Below are 9,588 nucleotides of genomic sequence, written 5' to 3' on the forward strand. Positions count from 1 at the left end.
TATGAGTCATATGATGAATATATTTATATGAAGGCTCTCCAGGAAGAAAATTGTACAGACTTACTTACCATATTCCCCCTAAGTACATATACTCTGATCCTGGTGAATATATGAGCCTACATGCTGATTTTATCACTCAGCCCATGTCTTTCATTTCCATTTTCATCAGAAATAAGAGCTCTGGGGGGACCTGGGCAACATGGCCAACTGAAGCCAACTTTTGGCAGAGGTTCCATTCCAGAGAGAGAAATAATGGCCAGAAATAACCCAAAAAAGTGGAAGATCGGGAGCTGAGCTGAGAGAGAGATGGATAGGTTCATGTTACCCTTGCTGTGACAAGCTGGGACTCCAAGGAAACAAATGTATTTTTCAGATACAAAACCCATCCCAAAGTGGACGGAAATCCCTCCCCTCCTCACAAGAGAGCAGTTTGAGATAAGTAGAGAACAGAGGACCTTTTCTTTCACCAAAGGGGAGAGAACACTGAGGGCCGGGACTCCCTCCATGGAGAGATGTACCCCATAAATGCATTAATGTATACATGATCTATGTGTTTATGATTTAAGAAAAAAAAAGAAATAAGAGCTCTGCCTTTCCTTTTCAGACCAACCCACTATAGCAGGATAGATTTTGGTTGGTCTCTGTTTTGTTTTTGATTAAATTGAGTAGGATTTTTTTGTATTAATTCACAACAAAGTAAGAAATATAGAGAAATACACAAATTTTCCTTTGATAATACCATGTAACAAGTCACTGGAGCAAGTTTTCCCTTCATTATTTAACCAGAGAAATAGGAATATTTTTTAGTATCCAAATAGTTAAAATTATGTTAAACATTTGTCTATTTCTAATTTTACCTGGATAACAATTTTTTTTAATGTTATAAGATATTCTTAATTGAGGTACAATATTATTACATTTTACTGGGGTATTATTAATGTAAGTTGAATAATATTTTTGGTGTTAGCAGGCCCAGTCTGGGTTCGAACCCTCCAGCCCCAAAGCATGGGGCTGAAGCTCTAACCACTGAGGCACAGGTGCCCCCTGAATAATTTTTTTTGAGGCAGATTTTTCTTCTGGTGCCCTAACTAGAGTGCCATGGCATTATAGTTCACAGCAACCTCAAGTTCTTGGGCTCAAGCAATCCTCTTGCCTCTGTTTTTCTATTTGCCATAGTGATAGGGTCGCGTTATTTCTCAGTCTGATCTTGAACTCCTGAGCTCAAGCAGTTGACCCACCTCAGCTTCCCAGAGTGCTAGGATTACAGGCGTGAGCTACCATGCCCAGTAGATTGACTAATTTTGATATATATGTTCAAGTGCTAAATTGTTTCTTGTATTACCAGGTTTATATAGAATATTTTTCAAAAATTTAAGTTTGCATGGGATTATTTAATGATAATCTAGTACTTTAATACCAAATAGTATTTGACTTTTGCCATGAAATGTGATTCTATTTCATTAAACCACATATGACATGTTGAAAAGAATTTAAAATAATTTCAACACATACACATATGCACATCAAATATTCTTTATAATGTTCTTCATATTTATTAAATTCAGTGATCCAGTTTCTATTTTGTGTAATTAGAAAAATTTCCCAAGTAGTTTCTACATACTTATGTGGATTATAACCTTTGAATCTTTGTATATACTAAACATCTTCTTTAACAAAAACTACTGAGTGATACTTCTGTAGCTTCTTGGCTAGTAAACCATTTCTACTACATTGAATAATTCTACCCCCACGTAATTCAAATTATTAATGGTGACCTTAAAATGTTTGTTTAGTCTCATTTATTTTGATTAACATTCTACATTACTCTCCAATGCTTTAAAAAGATTTAGATAGTTTTCTATTTACTATGGGATTGTACAAATTTCATCATAATCTATCAAGTTGTGTATTATTTTCTGCATTGGGCGAGTTTCAGTCTTTGGATTCACAGAAGACATGTCTCAATTAAATTAAAAGAACTCAATTAAATTGCCCATTAAACCATAAAGCAGAGATGTAAAATCTAGTGGTGGATTTCAAAAAAAGTATTATTCACTTTATTATGGTGATGCACAGAGTACACGTATTGATATACAAAGAAAAAGGCATAATTAAAAGTAAGTATTTTTAGTATCACTTAAGAGGCTTAAACACCTTCATTATTCTCCCTCATTTGGGCACTTTTCAATCTGTCCTTAACCCTTTTACAAGTGGTTCCCTAGAGCAAATATAATCTTCCATGTGGGGGTGGATCAGCACTGAGCATGGCAGGTTTTAGGGCATCTGCATTCTATTTCTTACACTTCTACCAAGGTAAGTTGTAGTATCACAGCAATTACAGTGGTTCCATCATAGTGTTGACACAAGTTGATCTTAACATTGATTAAAATACTCACTAATTTTTTAACTGTTGCTAATGTGTCCATACTGTAATTTCCTTGCCACAGGTCCAGAATTTTATTGCAATCACCAATAAATTTTATCTTAATAGATTCAGCCTAGCAATAGGAGTCTCTTTGAATGATGAACCTTTCCTAATGCAGATTTAGTATTTTCATCCCCAATAACATTCCAATAGTGTACTGTATTTCCCTTGAACCATTAGTCTATTGAGATAGAATGAAAAGGAATACAATTGTAGAGACGGAAAAAAACATGAAAAAGGGAAAACAAAGCATGACAAAAATAAATTGCTCTGTTAACTTAAACAGCATTTTACTACATGTGATGGTTGTAGGAAATTGGACAAGTATTCAGCACTCCGCCTTCCAAAGAGTGGAGTCTAATTTCTCACCTGTTGAGTATGTGCTGGGCTTAGTGTCTCATTGTAAAGACTAGAGATGGCTGAAGTGACATTATGTGTGTAGATAACAAATGGTATCCACAAGGCTTCTTTTACTTTCAGACCTGTGCTCTGGAGAGAATTAGCTGCCATCCCATCAATCCATGTGGTAAGAAACTGAGGCCTCCTGACCATAGCTATGTGGCTGAACCATGTAGGAGCAGATCCTCCAGCCCAGCTAAGCCTTCTAATGACTGGAGCCTGGGCCAGACTCCTGATTACAACATAAGGAGACAATCTGACTCCCATATACCTATTTAAGTACCTCTCAAATTGCTAACCCATAGAAACTGCGATATAATAAAGTTTTGTTGTTTTAAGCAAATATGTTTTCACATAAATTTGTTACTTCAAAACATAGTTAATATACTATGTGTTAAATGGCACTATTTTACTCAGTATTTGATATCAGATATTGTAAGAATTTTTCAGGTAGAGAAAGACACATTAACATACCACATATTTCATGTGGAGTAGTAAAAATTTGAGTTTTTAGTTTACAGCACTGTTTTTTACCCTATTTAAAATTGGTTACTTTCCAATGTGAAGACTTCTTCTAAAGTCTCTATTTTATACACATGAGGCAAATACTATGTACCTATTTTTATGTGTTTAAGAGAAAGCAACTTAAGAATTAAGAAGTGAGTCAAGATGCCAGGTGCAGTGGCTGACGCTTATAATCCTAGCACTTTGGGAGCCCAAGGCAGGTAGATCTCTTGAGCTCACTGGTTCTAGACCAGCCTCAGCAAGAGTGAGATCCATCTCTAAAAATAGCTGGGCATTTTGGCAGGCACCTGTATCCCTGCTACTTGGGAGGCTAAGGCAAGGGAATACTTGAGCCCAAGAATTTGAGGTTGCTATGAGCCATAATACTGTGGTATTCTATCAAGAATGACAAAGTAAAAAAAAAAAAGTAATTCAAGATATGAATGGAACTTACAGGTGCATCTTGGAGGAGGTGACCAGCCATTACTTGTGCATGTTGCTGTATTTACATGAGTTGCAGGATGAAATCCGTTTTTACACTCATACCTGATTTTGGCTCCAATTCTGTGTTTAATCCCAAAGGTGAGAAGATACCATTGGGAATATTGGGAGGATTACATGACTGTTCTGAAAAGTAAAATGGTATGTAGATAGTGTAGTAATTACTATTTATTAAAATTAGCCAAGTATACAAAAATTGAAATGTGGATGCTACTTAATTATCGTTTGCACAGTATAAAATGGTATTAAAGAGAACACAACATATCATTCCTACTAGTCACTCATATTTTCCTTCACTATCTTTCTTATCTGATAAATTTGTGCCTCCTGGGCTCTTATTCCCCCCTTTTATTAAGTTGTTTCATACTTCATGAAATTCCATGTCTGGCAATGACCATATCATATTTAATTTCAAGTGCTCCTTCAAATTTCTTCCATTTCCTTGGTTTCTGTTGTAGTCATAAGAAGTGTTTATGAATGTTCAGAGTCTCTTCCTTCCAGACAATTGATAGGATACATATCCCTTCTCTTTGAAGTAAATGTGGCCATATGATCGAATAGACCATAATAAAAGTGGAGGTAATATCTTGAGGGAGGAAAGCTTAAATGCCATTTATTGGAGGCAGGAAGGGGCAAATTGGATGAGTAGAGGCCACTTTAGTCAGAAGTTCTGTCCAGAAGGAGGAAAATTGGATTGAAGAGAACTGGAAGTAGTTGAAATGGGAGGAGGGTAGATTACAAGGAGAAGAAATCAAGGTACTCAGCCACCCCACCAAGACAAATTGCAAGGATGAAGATGAGAGAGAAGAAGAAAGAGAAGAGAGGGCAGTTATGCCACAGTCTGGATGAGCCCAGAGCAGAATAGAAGGTAAGGGAGACCCTACTCATACCTGGTGGGCTCTCTACAGGCATCAGGACCCAGGGCCTCTCACCCTATGTGAGAGAGTGCCAGAAAGGATAATTAGTCCCAGTTTGCCTACCTTTAGAAATGTTCCCCTTTAAATTCCCATCGTGCCTGTTGGAATAGTGAGCAATTTTGGCTCCAAATACCTGCTGACCACTATATATTCCCCTTATTTCTTTGGTTGCCCAACAGACTATCCTCTGCATGGTCTTGCTTATAGCAGGATGAGTTAGTGTGCTAGCCTGACTTAGATAGCCTGGGGGTCGCCCTCCCCCCCAGGCACTAAAATGGCCAAGGAAATTTGATCTCTACCCAGTGTCTATAGCAACCAAGGAAGGAAGGGTTACAGAGGCTACTTGCTTTGATATTGGCAACTGTCAGGATCTTTAACTGGCCTGGGAGAACAGTAAGACAATCTCTGTCTCCCCTCCCGTGATATGTCTGGCAGCATCGCTTAGGGACCTCTGCATTATATGGCCTGGGTGTGCCTTGCCTCTCCTTCTTTCCAGCCCCCTGCCCAGCAACTGTGGCTCAACCATCATAATTTTGGCAAAGTAGGGGTCCCTCTTGAGTCTTCTTCCTGCTGGGGAATTTTCCCTGCCCTCTTCAGTGGCTCTGTTCAGCATCTGTTCTCCTTGGGCTCCTTCAGGAGGTTCAGCCCCTTTGTGGACATGGAGAGGGTGATCTGGCTCTGGGAAAGCCCAGGAAACAAGTGGAATATCCTCCTCCCTCAATTACAGGTAAAAGCCCCTACTTTTCAAAATTATTGCAGCCAGGACATCAATGAAAACCACAGCGTTCTGAATTTGTTTGCATGCTAAATTGGCACTGTGGCTGGAACAGTTTGGCAAGCCTGTCCCGCAACCCCAAGTGAAAATCATTGCCTATCAAATCTGTTGAGACAGGGGCTATGGCAAGCCAGCAGTTTTTTAATTTGTTAAAGCGGGAACAGTTCAGTTTGCTAGGTGGGACCACCCCCAGCCTAGGAGCATCACCTGTAGGCCCTGCCTCAATACCCACTGCACCCAGCCTGGAGAAAGCAAGACCAGTTTTCTGAAATCCTCACATGCTGCAACCCCTGAAAGAGACCTTTGAGGAAAGGGCACCAGTATAACCAACAACCCATTTGAGCAGTCAGTAGTGAAGAGGAGTGCCACACTCCATATCCTGGACCTCTCTGGATATGATTTAAGCCCACCAGTTTTCATTTCCAGACAGATCTCAAAAGTGTTGCCTAAGGGACCCCAACAAGCTTATCTCTCAGTAAAAGAGACAACCTAACATTCCATCTTTAAAAGCAAATGCAAATTCAAATAAACTGAAAATGCACATGAACAAGAATTATTAGAAGAACCCTGGCAACATGGAAAATCAGAACTGGTCAATACCCTTAAGAGATTACAAGGGAGATACAAGTAGAAATATCATTTATAGAGAAATTGTTGAAATGGCAGAAATAGAATTCAGAATATGGACAGCAAATAAAAAGAAGGAATTGACAAGAAGTTGGAAAAATAATTGCAAAGGAATGCCAAAACTGTCTCAAGGAATCAGTGAAATTAAAGACAAAAATCTCCAAGGATCTGGACATAATTAGGGAGAACAAAGCAGAGTTTAAGGAATTGAAGCAGACATTCAAGTAGGTTCAAAAATGCCATAGAGATTCAGCAATAGAGTAGAACATGGAGAAGAAATAATCTCAGAAATTGAAGTCAAGTCTTCTGAACTAACCCAATCATTCATGGAGACAGAAAAAAAGAATAAAAGCAGAAAATTCCCTAAGCAAAATATGGGACTATACCAAATGCACAAATATTCCAGTAATAGGGATTCCTGAAGGAGAAGAGAGCCGAAAAATATGGAAACTCTACTTCAAGACATCATGGTGGAGAATTTCCCAAGCATAGGGAGAGACCCAGGAATTCAGACACAATACAGTTTCAGAACCCCTGCATGACTTCATTCAAACAAAGCATTTTCTAGACATACTGTAGTTAACTTAACCAAAGTCAAACTGAAAGAAGAAATTCTGCATGAAGCCAGTCATAAGCTATTTCTTATCTGCAAAGGGAAAAATGCCAGAATGACAGCAGACTTTTGAGCTGAAATTTTTCAACCCAGGAGAAGGTAGTCATCTAACTTTTAAACAAAACAATTTTCAGCCTGGAATTTTGTATCGTGTTAATGTAAGTTGTCTTATTTGATGGTGAAATAAAATCTTTTACTGAAATGCAAACTTTGAGGGAATCTGCCACAAGACCAGCTCTGCAAGAGGCACTCAGACCTTTTCTTCACACTGACGATCACAATGAACCACCAGAAAACTAGAAATAAACAGAGCGTAAGAAACAAAGACTAGCTTCCATATGGTGTAAGGAATAAAGTAAGCAGTCACACCTTCAAATAATTAAACAGAACTCCACCATATTTATCAATTCTCTCATTGAATTGCACATTGAATTGGCACAGGCTGGCTAAATGGATAAAAAAGCACAAATCAAATATATGTTATATTCAGGAAACACATCTGACCACTAAGGACAAAACAAGGGTTGAAATATTGGAAGTCAATGTTTCAGGCAAATAGAAATCAGAAAAAAGTAGGGGTTGCAATTTTATTTGCAGATACAGTTGTATTTAACCAATAAAAATAAAGGAAGACAAAGATGGGTACAGTGGACTGGTCAAGGTAAAAATACAACAAGAAGACATTCCAATCCTAAATATCTATGTACCCAATGTAAACACTGCTAGATATATAAGAGAAACCCTAACCTACCTGAGCAATATGAAGTATTGCAGAACCATAGTAGCTGGGGATTTCAGCACCCCTCTGACAGAACTACACAGATACTCCAAACAGAAACTGAACAAACCAAAAATAAAGGACTTTATTTCAATTTTAGAACAAATGAGCTTAGCACTCATATAAAGTACATTCCATAACAATAAAATTGAGTGAACATTCTTCTCATCAGCCCACGGATGATCCTTCAAAATTCATCATATTTTTGAGCCCAAATTAAATTTTAACAAATTTAAGAAAATAAAAATTAGGCGGCACCTGTGGCTCAAAAAAGTAGCACCAGCCCCATATGCCAGAAGTGGCAGGTTCAAACACAGCTAAAGCCAATAAAAAAAAGGGAAAGAAAATAAAAATTATACCTTGTATCTTTTGGACCATAACAGCATAAAAGTAGAATTCAACTCCCACAAAAATGTTCATCCTCACATAAAATTATGGGAACTAGTCAACCTTATGCTGAACAATAGCTAGGTTAAGGAGGAGGTAAAGAAGGAAATCATTAGGTTTCTTAAAAAATGCAACAGTGAAGCCACAAGCTGTCAAACCTGAGGGATGCTGCAAAGGCAGTTCTAAGACGCAAATTTATTATGTTAAATGCTCACATCAAAAAAACAGAAAGAGTTCAAAAGAATAACCTAACAAGTCATCACATGGAACTGGAAAATGAAAAGTAATCTAATCCCAAACCTAGCAGAAGAAAAGAAATGACCAAAATTAGATCAAAATTATATGAAATTGAGAACATAAGCATCATTCAGAAGATTGGGAAAACAAAAAGTTGGTTCTTTGAAAAGATTAATAACATCAGTAAACCATTGCCCAGATTAACTAGAACCAGAAAAGTGAGATCTCTAATAAATTAGAAGTGAAAAATGGTTAATAACAGATACCACTGAGATACAAAAGATCATCACTGATTACTAAAAAAAAAATTTATGCCAGGAAATTTGAAAATGTGGAGAAAATGAAAACCAACACCTCCATAAACTCAACCAAAAAGAATTAGAAATTGAACAGACTACTCATTTTTTTTTGAACAGACTACTCTTGAGTGCCTAATTTGAAACAATAATAAAGTTTTCCAAAAAAAAAAAATCTTAGAATATGGTTTTACGCCAAAATTCTACCAAACCTTCAAAGCGGTGCTAGCTTACACGATATTGCAGAACCTATTGCAAAACACAGAGAAGGAACTGTCCCTAACACATTCTAACCAGCCATGCAGTGCCATCTGATCTTCATAAACAAAATGAAAGCATACACTGGGGAAAGCAATCCCTATTTAATAAATGGTTCTGGGAGGACTGATCAGCACATGTATACTGAAATTGGACTTATACCTCTTACCACTTAGGAAAATTGAGTTACTCTGGATAGAAAATTTAAATCTTAGACATGAAATGATAAAAATCATATAAGATTACTTAGAGAATATTTCTTGGATCTGCTTTAATAAATTCTGCTCATTTATGAATACAAGTATATATAAATATAAAATATTCATGAAGGAAAAAGTCATCAAAAAAATACAGCTAAGATATAATCACAAAATCTGATGAATATTTCCTACAAGATATATATGTAGGTATGTATGTACACCTAAGGAATAAACTGGAAAAAATATTTTCAATTATTATAGTCCTTTAAATTATATAAATATGATTGTATTTTTCTGCTAGGGGTGTCACAGGAAAGTACCACAGATTAGGTACAAATACATTTTCTCACAATTTTGGAGGCTAAAATTCTGAAATCAAGGTGTCAGCATCCTCAATTTCTTCTGAGGCCTCTTTCCTTGTCATATAAATAGTCGGATTTTCCCTGTTCCTTTATATGGTGTTCCCTCTGTATGTCTGTGTCCTATTTCCTCTTATACAGAAACGAGTTGTAATGGATTTGGACCCACCTCAGTTATCTCCCTTTCACTTAATTACCTCTTTAATGACCTTATCTCCAAATATAGTCACATTATGAGTTCCTGGCCAAGGGACTTTTCATTTGACTTTTGGAGGAACACAGTTCAGCCAGTGCTGCTGAATGCACCCAGAT

General features: G+C 37.1%; 1 long non-coding RNA gene across 2 annotated transcripts in view; it reads right to left on the bottom strand.

The window, feature by feature from the left end:
- LOC105887221 overlaps window positions 1-9,588 on the bottom strand; it is an 11,543-nt gene that overhangs the window by 626 nt on the left and 1,329 nt on the right. Inside the window, exons 1-2 of one of the 2 annotated variants that reach the window (XR_002774004.1) lie at window positions 4,720-4,779; window positions 3,783-3,955 (exon numbers count right to left, since the gene is read on the bottom strand). This is a non-coding gene — a long non-coding RNA (uncharacterized LOC105887221). Of the gene's footprint in view, window positions 1-3,782; window positions 3,956-4,719; window positions 4,780-9,588 lie in introns of those variants that run through there. The other variant, XR_002774003.1, reaches the window with a different exon arrangement.

Source organism: Otolemur garnettii, unplaced genomic scaffold (assembly GCF_000181295.1).
Source record: "Otolemur garnettii isolate 467f Iridium unplaced genomic scaffold, OtoGar3 scaffold00055, whole genome shotgun sequence".
In the NCBI taxonomy this organism is placed as follows: domain Eukaryota; kingdom Metazoa; phylum Chordata; class Mammalia; order Primates; family Galagidae; genus Otolemur; species Otolemur garnettii.